This window comes from Ambystoma mexicanum, chromosome 13, assembly GCF_040938575.1.
Source record: "Ambystoma mexicanum isolate Mex_15411 chromosome 13, UKY_AmexF1_1, whole genome shotgun sequence".
Lineage (NCBI taxonomy): Eukaryota > Metazoa > Chordata > Amphibia > Caudata > Ambystomatidae > Ambystoma > Ambystoma mexicanum.
In genome coordinates this window covers 271,410,684-271,425,305 of record NC_090938.1, presented here as the reverse complement: position 1 = coordinate 271,425,305, position 14,622 = coordinate 271,410,684, and positions in this window count along the sequence as shown.

The following is a 14,622-nucleotide window of genomic DNA, read 5'->3' as shown; positions in this document are numbered from 1 at the left end:
AACAGCCCTGCGACCTGAAGAAGCAGAAAGATCCTCTCGTCTAATGGGAACTAGCCTACTCACACTGAAGCAGCTATTTCCCATTTGAGATACGACCCTCCAACCTGGAGAGGCAGAAAGGTCCTCTTGTCTAATGGGAAATTGCTTACTCACACTGACGCAGCTCTTTCACATTGGAAAAACAGCCCTCCAACTTGGCGAGGCAGAAAGATCCTCTTGTCTAATGGGAACTAGCCTACTCACACTGAAGTAGCTATTTCCCATTAGAGAAACGGCCCTCCGACCTGGAGAGTCAGAAAGTTCCTCTCGTCTAATGAGAACTAGCCTACTCACACTGAACCATCTATTTCCCATTAGAGAAATGGCCCTTCAACCCGGAGAGGCAAAACGTTCCTCTCATCTAATGGGAACTAGTCTACTCACAATGAAGCATCTATTTCCAATTAGAGAAACGGCCCTCCGACCTCGAGAACCAGAAAGTTTCTCTCGTCAATTGGAACTAGCCTACTCACACTGAAGCAGCTATTTCTCATTAGAGAAACTGCCCTCTGACCTGTAGAGGCAGAAAGGTCCTCTCGTCTAATGGGAACTAGCCTACTCTCACTGAAGCATCTATTTCCCATTAGAGAAACGGCCCTCTGACCTGGAGAGGCAGAATGGTCCTCCTGTCTAATGGGAACTAACCTACTCACAATGAAGCATCTATTTCCCATTAGAGAAACAGCCCTGTGACCTGAAGAAGCAGAAGGGTCCTCTCGTCTAATGGGAACTAGCCTACTCATACTGAAGAAGCTATTTCCCATTAGACAAACGGCCCTCCCATCTGGAGAGTCAGAAAGTTCCTCTCGTCTAATGGGAACTAACCTACTCACAATGAAGCATCTATTTCCCATTAGAGAAACAGCCCTGCGTCCTGAAGAAGCAGAGAGGTCCTCTTGTCTAATGGGAACTAGCCTACTCATACTGAAGCAGCTATTTCCCATTAGAGAAACGGCCCTCCGACCTGGAGAGTCAGAAAGTTCCTCTCGTCTAATGAGAACTAGCCTACTCACACTGAAGCATCTATTTCCCATTAGAGAAACGACCCTCCAACCTGGAGAGGCAGAAAGGTCCTCTAGTCTAATGGGAACTAGTCTACTCACACTGACGCAGCTCTTTCCAATTAGAGAAACAGCCCTCGAACCTGGAGAGGCAGAAATGCCCTCTCGTCTAATGGGAACTAGCCTACTCACACTGAAGCAGCTATTTCCCATTAGAGAAACTGCCCTCTAACCTGAAGAGGCAGAAAGGTCCTCTCGTCTAATGGGAACTAGCCTACTCTCACTGAAGCATCTATTTCCCATTAGAGAAACGGCCCTATGACCTGGAGAGGCAGAATGGTCCTCTCGTCTAATGGGAACTAACCTACTCACAATGAAGCATCTATTTCCCATTAGAGAAACAGCCCTGCGACCTGAAGAAGCAGAAAGATCCTCTCGTCTAATGGGAACTAGCCTACTCACACTGAAGCAGCTATTTCCCATTTGAGATACGACCCTCCAACCTGGAAAGGCAGAAAGGTCCTCTTGTCTAATGGGAAATTGCCTACTCACACTGACGCAGCTCTTTCACATTGGAAAAACAGCCCTCCAACTTGGCGAGGCAGAAAGATCCTCTTGTCTAATGGGAACTAGCCTACTCACACTGAAGTAGCTATTTCCCATTAGAGAAACGGCCCTCCGACCTGGAGAGTCAGAACGTTCCTCTCGTCTAATGAGAACTAGCCTACTCACACTGAAGCATCTATTTCCCATTAGAGAAATGGCCCTTCAACCCGGAGAGGCAGAACGTTCCTCTCATCTAATGGGAACTAGTCTACTCACAATGAAGCATCTATTTCCAATTAGAGAAACGGCCCTCCGACCTCGAGAACCAGAAAGTTTCTCTCGTCAATTGGAACTGGCCTACTCACACTGAAGCAGCTATTTCCCATTAGAGAAACTGCCCTCTGACCTGTAGAGGCAGAAAGGTCCTCTCGTCTAATGGGAACTAGCCTACTCTCACTGAAGCATCTATTTCCCATTAGAGAAACGGCCCTCTGACCTGGAGAGGCAGAATGGTCCTCTCGTCTAATGGGAACTAACCTACTCACAATGAAGCATCTATTTCCCATTAGAGAAACAGCCCTGTGACCTGAAGAAGCAGAAGGGTCCTCTCGTCTAATGGGAACTAGCCTACTCATACTGAAGAAGCTATTTCCCATTAGACAAACGGCCCTCCCATCTGGAGAGTCAGAAAGTTCCTCTCGTCTAATGGGAACTAACCTACTCACAATGAAGCATCTATTTCCCATTAGAGAAACAGCCCTGCGTCCTGAAGAAGCAGAGCGGTCCTCTTGTCTAATGGGAAGTAGCCTACTCATACTGAAGCAGCTATTTCCCATTAGAGAAACGGCCCTCCGACCTGGAGAGTCAGAAAGTTCCTCTCGTCTAATGAGAACTAGCCTACTCACACTGAAGCATCTATTTCCCATTAGAGAAACGATCCTCCAACCTGGAGAGGCAGAAAGGTCCTCTAGTCTAATGGGAACTAGCCTACTCACACTGACGCAGCTCTTTCCAATTAGAGAAACAGCCCTCGAACCTGGAGAGGCAGAAATGCCCTCTCGTCTAATGGGAACTAGCCTACTCACACTGAAGCAGCTATTTCCCATTAGAGAACCTGCCCTCTGACCTGAAGAGGCAGAAAGGTCCTCTTGTCTAATGGGAACTAGCCTACTCTCACTGAAGCATCTATTTCCCTTTAGAGAAACGGCCCTCTGACTTGGAGAGGCAGAATGGTCCTCTCGTCTAATGGGAACTAACCTACTCACAATGAAGCATCTATTTCCCATTAGAGAAACAGCCCTGCGACCTGAAGAAGCAGAAAGATCCTCTCGTCTAATGTGAACTAGCCTACTCACACTGAAGCAGCTATTTCCCATTTGAGATACGACCCTCCGACCTGGAGAGGCAGAAAGGTCCTCTTGTCTAATGGGAAATTGCCTACTCACACTGACGCAGCTCTTTCACATTGGAAAAACAGCCCTCCAACTTGACGAGGCAGAAAGATCCTCTTGTCTAATGGGAACTAGCCTACTCACACTGAAGTAGCTATTTCCCATTAGAGAAACGGCCCACCGACCTGGAGAGTGAGAAAGTTCCTCTCGTCTAATGAGAACTAGCCTACTCACACTGAAGCATCTATTTCCCATTAGAGAAATGGCCCTTCAACCCGGAGAGGCAGAACGTTCCTCTCATCTAATGGGAACTAGTCTACTCACAATGAAGCATCTATTTCCAATTAGAGAAACGGCTCTCCGACCTCGAGAACCAGAAAGTTTCTCTTGTCAATTGGAACTAGCCTAATCACACTGAAGCAGCTATTTCCCATTAGAGAAACTGCCCTCTGACCTGTAGAGGCAGAAAGGTCCTCCCGTCTAATGGGAACTAGCCTACTCTCACTGAAGCATCTATTTCACATTAGAGAAACGGCCCTCTGACCTGGAGAGGCAGAATGGTCCTCTCGTCTAATGGGAACTAACCTACTCACAATGAAGCATCTATTTCCCATTAGAGAAACAGCCCTGCGACCTGAAGAAGCAGAAAGATCCTCTCGTCTAATGGGAACTAGCCTACTCACACTGAAGCAGCTATTTCCCATTTGAGATACGAACCTCCAACCTGGAGAGGCTGAAAGGTCCTCTTGTCTAATGGGAAATTGCCTACTCACACTGACGCAGCTCTTTCACATTGGAAAAACGGCCCTCCAACTTGGCGAGGCAGAAATATCCTCTTGTCTAATGGGACCTAGCCTACTCACACTGAAGTAGCTATTTCCCATTAGAGAAATGGCCCTCCGACCTGGAGCGTCAGAAAGGTCCCCTCGTCTAATGGGAACTAGGCAACTCACACTGATGCAGCTCTTTCCAATTAGAGAAACGTCCCTCCAACCTGCAGAGGCCGAAAAGTCCAGTCGTCTAATGGGAACTAGCCTACTCACACTGAAGCAGCTATTTCCCATTAGAGAAACGGCACTCTGACCTGGAGAGGCAGAAAAGCCCTCTAATCTAATGGAAACTAGCCTACTTACACTGAAGCATCTATTTCCCATTAGAGAAACTGCCCTCTGACCTGAACAGGCAGTAAGGTGCTCTCGTCTAATAGGAACTAGCCTACTCACACTGAATCATCTGTTTCCCATTAGAGAAACGTCCCTCTGACCTGGAGAGTCAGAAAGCTCCTCTCGTCTAATCAGAACTAGCCTACTCACACTGAAGCAGCTTTTTTCCATTAGAGAAACGACCCTCCAACCTGGAGAGGCAGAAAGGTCCTCTCGTCAAATGGGAACTAGCCTACTCACACTGACACAGCTCTTTCCCATTAGAAAAACAGCCCTTCAACTTGGCGAGGCAGAAAGGTCCTCTTGTCTAATGGGAACTAGCCTGCTCACACTGAAGCAGCTATTTCCCATTAGAGAAACGGCCCTCCGACCTGGAGAGTCAGAAAGGTCCTCTTGTCTAATCAGAACTAGCCTACTCACACTGAAGCACCTGTTTCCCATTAGAGAAATGGCCCTTCGTCCCGGAGAGGCAGAACGTTCCTCTCATCTAATGGGAACTAGTCTATTCACAATGAAGCATCTATTTCCCATTAGAGAAACAACCCTCCAACCTGGAGAGGCAGAAAGGTCCTGTCCTCTAATGGGAAATAGCCTACTCACACTGAAGCAGCTATTTCCCATTAGAGAAGCTGCCCTCTGACCTGAAGAGCCAGAAAGGTCCTCTCGTCTAATGGGAACTAGTCTACTCTCACTGAAGCATCTATTTCCCATTAGAGAAACGGCCCTCTGACCTGGAGAGGCAGAATGGTCCTCTTATCTAATGGGAACTAACCTACTCACAATGAAGCATCTATTTCCCATTAGAGAAACAGCCCTGCGACCTGAAGAAGCTGAAAGATCCTCTCGTCTAATGGGAACTAGCCTACTCACACTGAAGCAGCTATTTCCCATTTGAGATACGACCCTCCAACCTGGAGATGCAGAAAGGTCCTCTTGTCTAATGGGAAATTGCCTACTCACACTGACGCAGCTCTTTCACATTGGAAAAACGGCCCTCCAACTTGGCGAGGCAGAAAGATCCTCTTGTCTAATGGGAACTAGCCTATTCACACTGAAGTAGCTATTTCCCATTAGAGAAATGGCCCTCCGACCTGGAGCGTCAGAAAGGTCCTCTCGTCTAATGGGAACTAGGCAACTCACACTGATGCAGCTCTTTCCAATTAGAGAAACGGCCCTCCAACCTGCAGAGGCCGAAAAGTCCAGTCGTCTAATTGGAACTAGCCTACTCACCCTGAAGCATCTATTTCCCATTAGAGAAACAACCCTCCAACCTGGAGAGGCAGAAGGTCCTCTTGTCTAATGGGAAATTGCCTACTCACACTGACGCAGCTCTTTCACATTGGAAAAACGGCCCTCCAACTTGGCGAGGCAGAAAGATCCTCTTGTCTAATGGGAATTAGCCTACTCACACTGAAGTCGCTATTTCCCATTAGAGAAACGGCCCTCCGACCTGGAGAGTCAGAAAGTTCCTCTCGTCTAATGAGAACTAGCCTACTCACACTGAAGCATCTATTTCCCATTAGAGAAATGGCCCTTCAACCCGGAGATACAGAACGTTCCTCTCATCTAATGGGAACTAGTCTACTCACAATGAAGCATCTATTTCCAATTAGAGAAACGGCCCTCCGACCTCGAGAACCAGAAAGTTTCTCTCTTCAATTGGAACTAGCCTACTCACACTGATGCAGCTATTTCCCATTAGAGAAACTGCCCTCGAACCTGGAGAGGCAGAAATGCCCTCTCGTCTAATGGGAACTAGCCTACTCACACTGAAGCAGCTATTTCCCATTAGAGAAACTGCCCTCTGACCTGAAGAGGCAGAAAGGTCCTCTCGTCTAATGGGAACTAGCCTACTCTCACTGAAGCATCTATTTCCCATTAGAGGAACGGCCCTCTGACCTGGAGAGGCAGAATGGTCCTCTCGTCTAATGGGAACTAACCTACTCACAATGAAGCATCTATTTCCCATTAGAGAAACAGCCCTGCAACCTGAAGAAGCAGAGAGGTCCTCTCGTCTAATGGGAACTAGCCTACTCATACTGAAGCAGCTATTTCCCATTAGAGAAACGGCCCTCCGACCTGGAGAGTCAGAAAGTTCCTCTCGTCTAATGAGAACTAGCCTACTCACACTGAAGCATCTATTTCCCATTAGAGAAACGACCCTCCAACCTGGAGAGGCAGAAAGGTCATCTAGTCTAATGGGAACTAGCCTACTCACACTGACGCAGCTCTTTCCAATTAGAGAACCAGCCCTCGAACCTGGAGAGGCAGAAATGCCCTCTCGTCTAATGGGAACTAGCCTACTCACACTGAAGCAGCTATTTCCCATTAGAGAAACTGCCCTCTGACCTGAAGAGGCAGTAAGGTCCTCTCGTCTAATGGGAACTAGCCTACTCTCACTGAAGCATCTATTTCCCATTAGAGAAACGGCCCTATGACCTGGAGAGGCAGAATGGTCCTCTCGTCTAATGGGAACTAACCTACTCACAATGAAGCATCTATTTCCCATTAGAGAAACAGCCCTGCGACCTGAAGAAGCAGAAAGATCCTCTCGTCTAATGGGAACTAGCCTACTCACACTGAAGCAGCTATTTCCCATTTGAGATACGACCCTCCAACCTGGAGAGGCAGAAAGGTCCTCTTGTCTAATGGGAAATTGCCTACTCACACTGACGCAGCTCTTTCACATTGGAAAAACAGCCCTCCAACTTGGCGAGGCAGAAAGATCCTCTTGTCTAATGGGAACTAGCCTACTCACACTGAAGTAGCTATTTCCCATTAGAGAAACGGCCCTCCGACCTGGAGAGTCAGAAAGTTCCTCTCGTCTAATGAGAACTAGCCTACTCACACTGAACCATCTATTTCCCATTAGAGAAATGGCCCTTCAACCCGGAGAGGCAAAACGTTCCTCTCATCTAATGGGAACTAGTCTACTCACAATGAAGCATCTATTTCCAATTAGAGAAACGGCCCTCCGACCTCGAGAACCAGAAAGTTTCTCTCGTCAATTGGAACTAGCCTACTCACACTGAAGCAGCTATTTCCCATTAGAGAAACTGCCCTCTGACCTGTATAGGCAGAAAGGTCCTCTCGTCTAATGGGAACTAGCCTACTCTCACTGAAGCATCTATTTCCCATTAGAGAAACGGCCCTCTGACCTGGAGAGGCAGAATGGTCCTCCCGTCTAATGGGAACTAACCTACTCACAATGAAGCATCTATTTCCCATTAGAGAAACAGCCCTGTGACCTGAAGAAGCAGAAGGGTCCTCTCGTCTAATGGGAACTAGCCTACTCATACTGAAGAAGCTATTTCCCATTAGACAAACGGCCCTCCCATCTGGAGAGTCAGAAAGTTCCTCTCGTCTAATGGGAACTAACCTACTCACAATGAAGCATCTATTTCCCATTAGAGAAACAGCCCTGCGTCCTGAAGAAGCAGAGAGGTCCTCTTGTCTAATGGGAACTAGCCTACTCATACTGAAGCAGCTATTTCCCATTAGAGAAACGGCCCTCCGACCTGGAGAGTCAGAAAGTTCCTCTCGTCTAATGAGAACTAGCCTACTCACACTGAAGCATCTATTTCCCATTAGAGAAACGACCCTCCAACCTGGAGAGGCAGAAAGGTCCTCTAGTCTAATGGGAACTAGTCTACTCACACTGACGCAGCTCTTTCCAATTAGAGAAACAGCCCTCGAACCTGGAGAGGCAGAAATGCCCTCTCGTCTAATGGGAACTAGCCTACTCACACTGAAGCAGCTATTTCCCATTAGAGAAACTGCCCTCTAACCTGAAGAGGCAGAAAGGTCCTCTCGTCTAATGGGAACTAGCCTACTCTCACTGAAGCATCTATTTCCCATTAGAGAAACGGCCCTATGACCTGGAGAGGCAGAATGGTCCTCTCGTCTAATGGGAACTAACCTACTCACAATGAAGCATCTATTTCCCATTAGAGAAACAGCCCTGCGACCTGAAGAAGCAGAAAGATCCTCTCGTCTAATGGGAACTAGCCTACTCACACTGAAGCAGCTATTTCCCATTTGAGATACGACCCTCCAACCTGGAGAGGCAGAAAGGTCCTCTTGTCTAATGGGAAATTGCCTACTCACACTGACGCAGCTCTTTCACATTGGAAAAACAGCCCTCCAACTTGGCGAGGCAGAAAGATCCTCTTGTCTAATGGGAACTAGCCTACTCACACTGAAGTAGCTATTTCCCATTAGAGAAACGGCCCTCCGACCTGGAGAGTCAGAACGTTCCTCTCGTCTAATGAGAACTAGCCTACTCACACTGAAGCATCTATTTCCCATTAGAGAAATGGCCCTTCAACCCGGAGAGGCAGAACGTTCCTCTCATCTAATGGGAACTAGTCTACTCACAATGAAGCATCTATTTCCAATTAGAGAAACGGCCCTCCGACCTCGAGAACCAGAAAGTTTCTCTCGTCAATTGGAACTGGCCTACTCACACTGAAGCAGCTATTTCCCATTAGAGAAACTGCCCTCTGACCTGTAGAGGCAGAAAGGTCCTCTCGTCTAATGGGAACTAGCCTACTCTCACTGAAGCATCTATTTCCCATTAGAGAAACGGCCCTCTGACCTGGAGAGGCAGAATGGTCCTCTCGTCTAATGGGAACTAACCTACTCACAATGAAGCATCTATTTCCCATTAGAGAAACAGCCCTGTGACCTGAAGAAGCAGAAGGGTCCTCTCGTCTAATGGGAACTAGCCTACTCATACTGAAGAAGCTATTTCCCATTAGACAAACGGCCCTCCCATCTGGAGAGTCAGAAAGTTCCTCTCGTCTAATGGGAACTAACCTACTCACAATGAAGCATCTATTTCCCATTAGAGAAACAGCCCTGCGTCCTGAAGAAGCAGAGCGGTCCTCTTGTCTAATGGGAAGTAGCCTACTCATACTGAAGCAGCTATTTCCCATTAGAGAAACGGCCCTCCGACCTGGAGAGTCAGAAAGTTCCTCTCGTCTAATGAGAACTAGCCTACTCACACTGAAGCATCTATTTCCCATTAGAGAAACGATCCTCCAACCTGGAGAGGCAGAAAGGTCCTCTAGTCTAATGGTAACTAGCCTACTCACACTGACGCAGCTCTTTCCAATTAGAGAAACAGCCCTCGAACCTGGAGAGGCAGAAATGCCCTCTCGTCTAATGGGAACTAGCCTACTCACACTGAAGCAGCTATTTCCCATTAGAGAACCTGCCCTCTGACCTGAAGAGGCAGAAAGGTCCTCTTGTCTAATGGGAACTAGCCTACTCTCACTGAAGCATCTATTTCCCTTTAGAGAAACGGCCCTCTGACTTGGAGAGGCAGAATGGTCCTCTCGTCTAATGGGAACTAACCTACTCACAATGAAGCATCTATTTCCCATTAGAGAAACAGCCCTGCGACCTGAAGAAGCAGAAAGATCCTCTCGTCTAATGTGAACTAGCCTACTCACACTGAAGCAGCTATTTCCCATTTGAGATACGACCCTCCGACCTGGAGAGGCAGAAAGGTCCTCTTGTCTAATGGGAAATTGCCTACTCACACTGACGCAGCTCTTTCACATTGGAAAAACAGCCCTCCAACTTGACGAGGCAGAAAGATCCTCTTGTCTAATGGGAACTAGCCTACTCACACTGAAGTAGCTATTTCCCATTAGAGAAACGGCCCACCGACCTGGAGAGTGAGAAAGTTCCTCTCGTCTAATGAGAACTAGCCTACTCACACTGAAGCATCTATTTCCCATTAGAGAAATGGCCCTTCAACCCGGAGAGGCAGAACGTTCCTCTCATCTAATGGGAACTAGTCTACTCACAATGAAGCATCTATTTCCAATTAGAGAAACGGCTCTCCGACCTCGAGAACCAGAAAGTTTCTCTTGTCAATTGGAACTAGCCTAATCACACTGAAGCAGCTATTTCCCATTAGAGAAACTGCCCTCTGACCTGTAGAGGCAGAAAGGTCCTCCCGTCTAATGGGAACTAGCCTACTCTCACTGAAGCATCTATTTCACATTAGAGAAACGGCCCTCTGACCTGGAGAGGCAGAATGGTCCTCTCGTCTAATGGGAACTAACCTACTCACAATGAAGCATCTATTTCCCATTAGAGAAACAGCCCTGCGACCTGAAGAAGCAGAAAGATCCTCTCGTCTAATGGGAACTAGCCTACTCACACTGAAGCAGCTATTTCCCATTTGAGATACGAACCTCCAACCTGGAGAGGCTGAAAGGTCCTCTTGTCTAATGGGAAATTGCCTACTCACACTGACGCAGCTCTTTCACATTGGAAAAACGGCCCTCCAACTTGGCGAGGCAGAAATATCCTCTTGTCTAATGGGACCTAGCCTACTCACACTGAAGTAGCTATTTCCCATTAGAGAAATGGCCCTCCGACCTGGAGCGTCAGAAAGGTCCCCTCGTCTAATGGGAACTAGGCAACTCACACTGATGCAGCTCTTTCCAATTAGAGAAACGTCCCTCCAACCTGCAGAGGCCGAAAAGTCCAGTCGTCTAATGGGAACTAGCCTACTCACACTGAAGCAGCTATTTCCCATTAGAGAAACGGCACTCTGACCTGGAGAGGCAGAAAAGCCCTCTAATCTAATGGAAACTAGCCTACTTACACTGAAGCATCTATTTCCCATTAGAGAAACTGCCCTCTGACCTGAACAGGCAGTAAGGTGCTCTCGTCTAATGGGAACTAGCCTACTCACACTGAATCATCTGTTTCCCATTAGAGAAACGTCCCTCTGACCTGGAGAGTCAGAAAGCTCCTCTCGTCTAATCAGAACTAGCCTACTCACACTGAAGCAGCTTTTTTCCATTAGAGAAACGACCCTCCAACCTGGAGAGGCAGAAAGGTCCTCTCGTCAAATGGGAACTAGCCTACTCACACTGACACAGCTCTTTCCCATTACAAAAACAGCCCTTCAACTTGGCGAGGCAGAAAGGTCCTCTTGTCTAATGGGAACTAGCCTGCTCACACTGAAGCAGCTATTTCCTATTAGAGAAACGGCCCTCCGACCTGGAGAGTCAGAAAGGTCCTCTTGTCTAATCAGAACTAGCCTACTCACACTGAAGCACCTGTTTCCCATTAGAGAAATGGCCCTTCGTCCCGGAGAGGCAGAACGTTCCTCTCATCTAATGGGAACTAGTCTATTCACAATGAAGCATCTATTTCCCATTAGAGAAACAACCCTCCAACCTGGAGAGGCAGAAAGGTCCTGTCCTCTAATGGGAAATAGCCTACTCACACTGATGCAGCTCTTTTCCATTAGAAAAACGGCCCTCCAACTTGGCGAGGCATAATTGTCCTCTTGTCTAATGGGAACTAGTCTTCTCACAATGAAACATGTATTTCCCATTAGAGAAACGGCCCTCCAACCTGGAGAGGCCAGAAAGTTCCCCTTGTCTAATGGGAACTAACCTACTCACAATGAAGCATCTATTTCCCATTAGAGAAACAGCCCTGCGACCTGAAGAAGCAGAAAGATCCTCTCGTCTAATGGGAACTAGCCTACTCACACTGAAGCAGCTATTTCCCATTTGAGATACGAACCTCCAACCTGGAGAGGCAGAAAGGTCCTCTTGTCTAATGGGAAATTGCCTACTCACGCTGACGCAGCTCTTTCACATTGGAAAAACGGCCCTCCAACTTGGCGAGGCAGAAATATCCTCTTGTCTAATGGGACCTAGCCTACTCACACTGAAGTAGCTATTTCTCATTAGAGAAATGGCCCTCCGACCTGGAGCGTCAGAAAGGTCCCCTCGTCTAATGGGAACTAGGCAACTCACACTGATGCAGCTCTTTCCAATTAGAGAAACGGCCCTCCAACCTGCAGAAGCCGAAAAGTCCAGTCGTCTAATGGGAACTAGCCTACTCACACTGAAGCAGCTATTTCCCATTAGAGAAACGGCCCTCCGACCAGGAGAGTCAGAAAGTTCCTCTTGTCTAATGAGAACTAGCCTACTCACACTGAAGCATCTATTTCCCATTAGAGAAATGGCACTTCAACCAGGAGAGGCAGAACGTTCCTCTCATCTAATGGGAACTAGTCTACTCACAATGAAGCATCTATTTCCCATTAGAGAAATGACCCTCCAACCTGGAGAGGCAGAAAGGTCCTCTCCTCTAATGGGAACTAGCCTACTCACACTGACGCAGCTCTTTCCCATTAGAAAAACGGCCCTCCGACCTGGAGAGTTAGAAAGTTCCTCTCGTCTAATGAGAACTAGCCTACTCACACTGAAGCATCTATTTCCCAATAGAGAAATGGCCCTTCGACCCGGAGAGGCAGAACGTTCCTCTCATCTAATGGGAACTAGTCCACTCACAATGAAGCATCTATTTCCTATTAGAGAAACGGCCCTCCGACCAGGAGAGTCAGAAAGTTCCTCTTGTCTAATGAGAACTAGCCTACTCACACTGAAGCATCTATTTCCCATTAGAGAAATGGCACTTCAACCAGGAGAGGCAGAACGTTCCTCTAATCTAATGGGAACTAGTCTACTCACAATGAAGCATCTATTTCCCATTAGAGAAATGACCCTCCAACCTGGAGAGGCAGAAAGGTCCTGTCCTCTAATGGGAAATAGCCTACTCACACTGATGCAGCTCTTTTCCATTAGAAAAACGGCCCTCCAACTTGGCGAGGCAGAAAGGTCCTCTTGTCTAATGGGAACTAGCTTACTCTCACTGAAGCATCTATTTCCCATTAGAGAAATGGCCCTCTGACCTGGAGAGGCAGAATGGTCCTCTCGTCTAATGGGAACTAACCTACTCACAATGAAGCATTTATTTCCCATTAGAGAAACAGCCCTGCGACCTGAAGAAGCAGAAAGGTCCTCTTGTCTAATGGGAACTAGCCTACTCATACTGAAGCAGCTATTTCCCATTAGACAAACGGCCCTCCGACCTGGAGAGTCAGAAAGTTCCTCTCGTGTTATGAGAACTAGCCTACTCACACTGAAGCATCTATTTCCCATTAGAGAAACGGCCCTCCAACCTGGAGAGGCAGAAAGGTCCTCTAGTCTAATGGGAACTAGCCTACTCACACTGACGCAACTCTTTCCAATTAGAGAAACAGCCCTCGAACCTGGAGAGGCAGAAATGCCCTCTCGTCTAATGGGAACTAGCCTACTCACAATGAAGCAGCTATTTCCCATTAGAGAAACTGCCCTCTGACCTGAAGAGGCAGAAAGGTCCTCTTGTCTAATGAGAACTAGCCTACTCTCACTGAAGCATCTTTTTCCCATTAGAGAAACGGCCCTCTGACCTGGAGAGGCAGAATGGTCCTCTCGTCTAATGGGAACTAACCTACTCACAATGAAGCATCTATTTCCCATTAGAGAAACAGCCCTGCGACCTGAAGAAGCAGAAAGATCCTCTCGTCTAATGGGAACTAGCCTACTCACACTGAAGCAGCTATTTCCCATTTGAGATACGAACCTCCAACCTGGAGAGGCAGAAAGGTCCTCTTGTCTAATGGGAAATTGCCTACTCACACTGACGCAGCTCTTTCACATTGGAAAAACGGCCCTCCAACTTGGCGAGGCAGAAATATCCTCTTGTCTAATGGGACCTAGCCTACTCACACTGAAGTAGCTATTTCCCATTAGAGAAATGGCCCTCCGACCTGGAGCGTCAGAAAGGTCCCCTCGTCTAATGGGAACTAGGCAACTCACACTGATGCAGCTCTTTCCAATTAGAGAAACGGCCCTCCAACCTGCAGAAGCCGAAAAGTCCAGTCGTCTAATGGGAACTAGCCTACTCACACTGAAGCAGCTATTTCCCATTAGAGAAACGGCACTCTGACCTGGAGAGGCAGAAAAACCCTCTCATCTAATGGGAACTAGCCTACTTACACTGAAGAATCTATTTCCCATTAGAGAAACTGCCCTCTGACCTGAACAGGCAGAAAGGGGCTCTCGTCTAATGGGAACTAGCCTACTCACACTGAATCATCTGTTTCCCATTAGAGAAACGTCCCTCTGACCTGGAGAGGCAGAAAGGTCCTCTCGTCTAATGGGAACTAGCCTACTCCCAATGAAGCATCTAGTTCCCATTAGAGAAACAGCCCTGTGACCTGAAGAAGCAGAAAGGTCCTGTCGTCTAATGGGAACTAGTCTACTCACACTGAAGCAGCTATTTTCCATTAGAGAAACGACCCTCCAACCTGGAGAGGCAGAAAGGTCCTCTCGTCAAATGGGAACTAGCCTACTCGCACTGACGCAGCTCTTTCCCATTACAAAAACAGCCCTCCAACTTGGCGAGGCAGAAAGGTCCTCTTGTCTAATGGGAACTAGCCTACTCACACTGAAGCAGCTATTTCCCATTAGGGAAACATCCCTCCGACCTGGAGAGTCAGAAAGGTCCTCTCGTCTAATCAGAACTAGCCTACTCACACTGAAGCACCTTTTTCCCATTAGAGAAATGGCCCTTCGACCCGGAGAGGCAGAACTTTCCTCTCATCTAATGGGA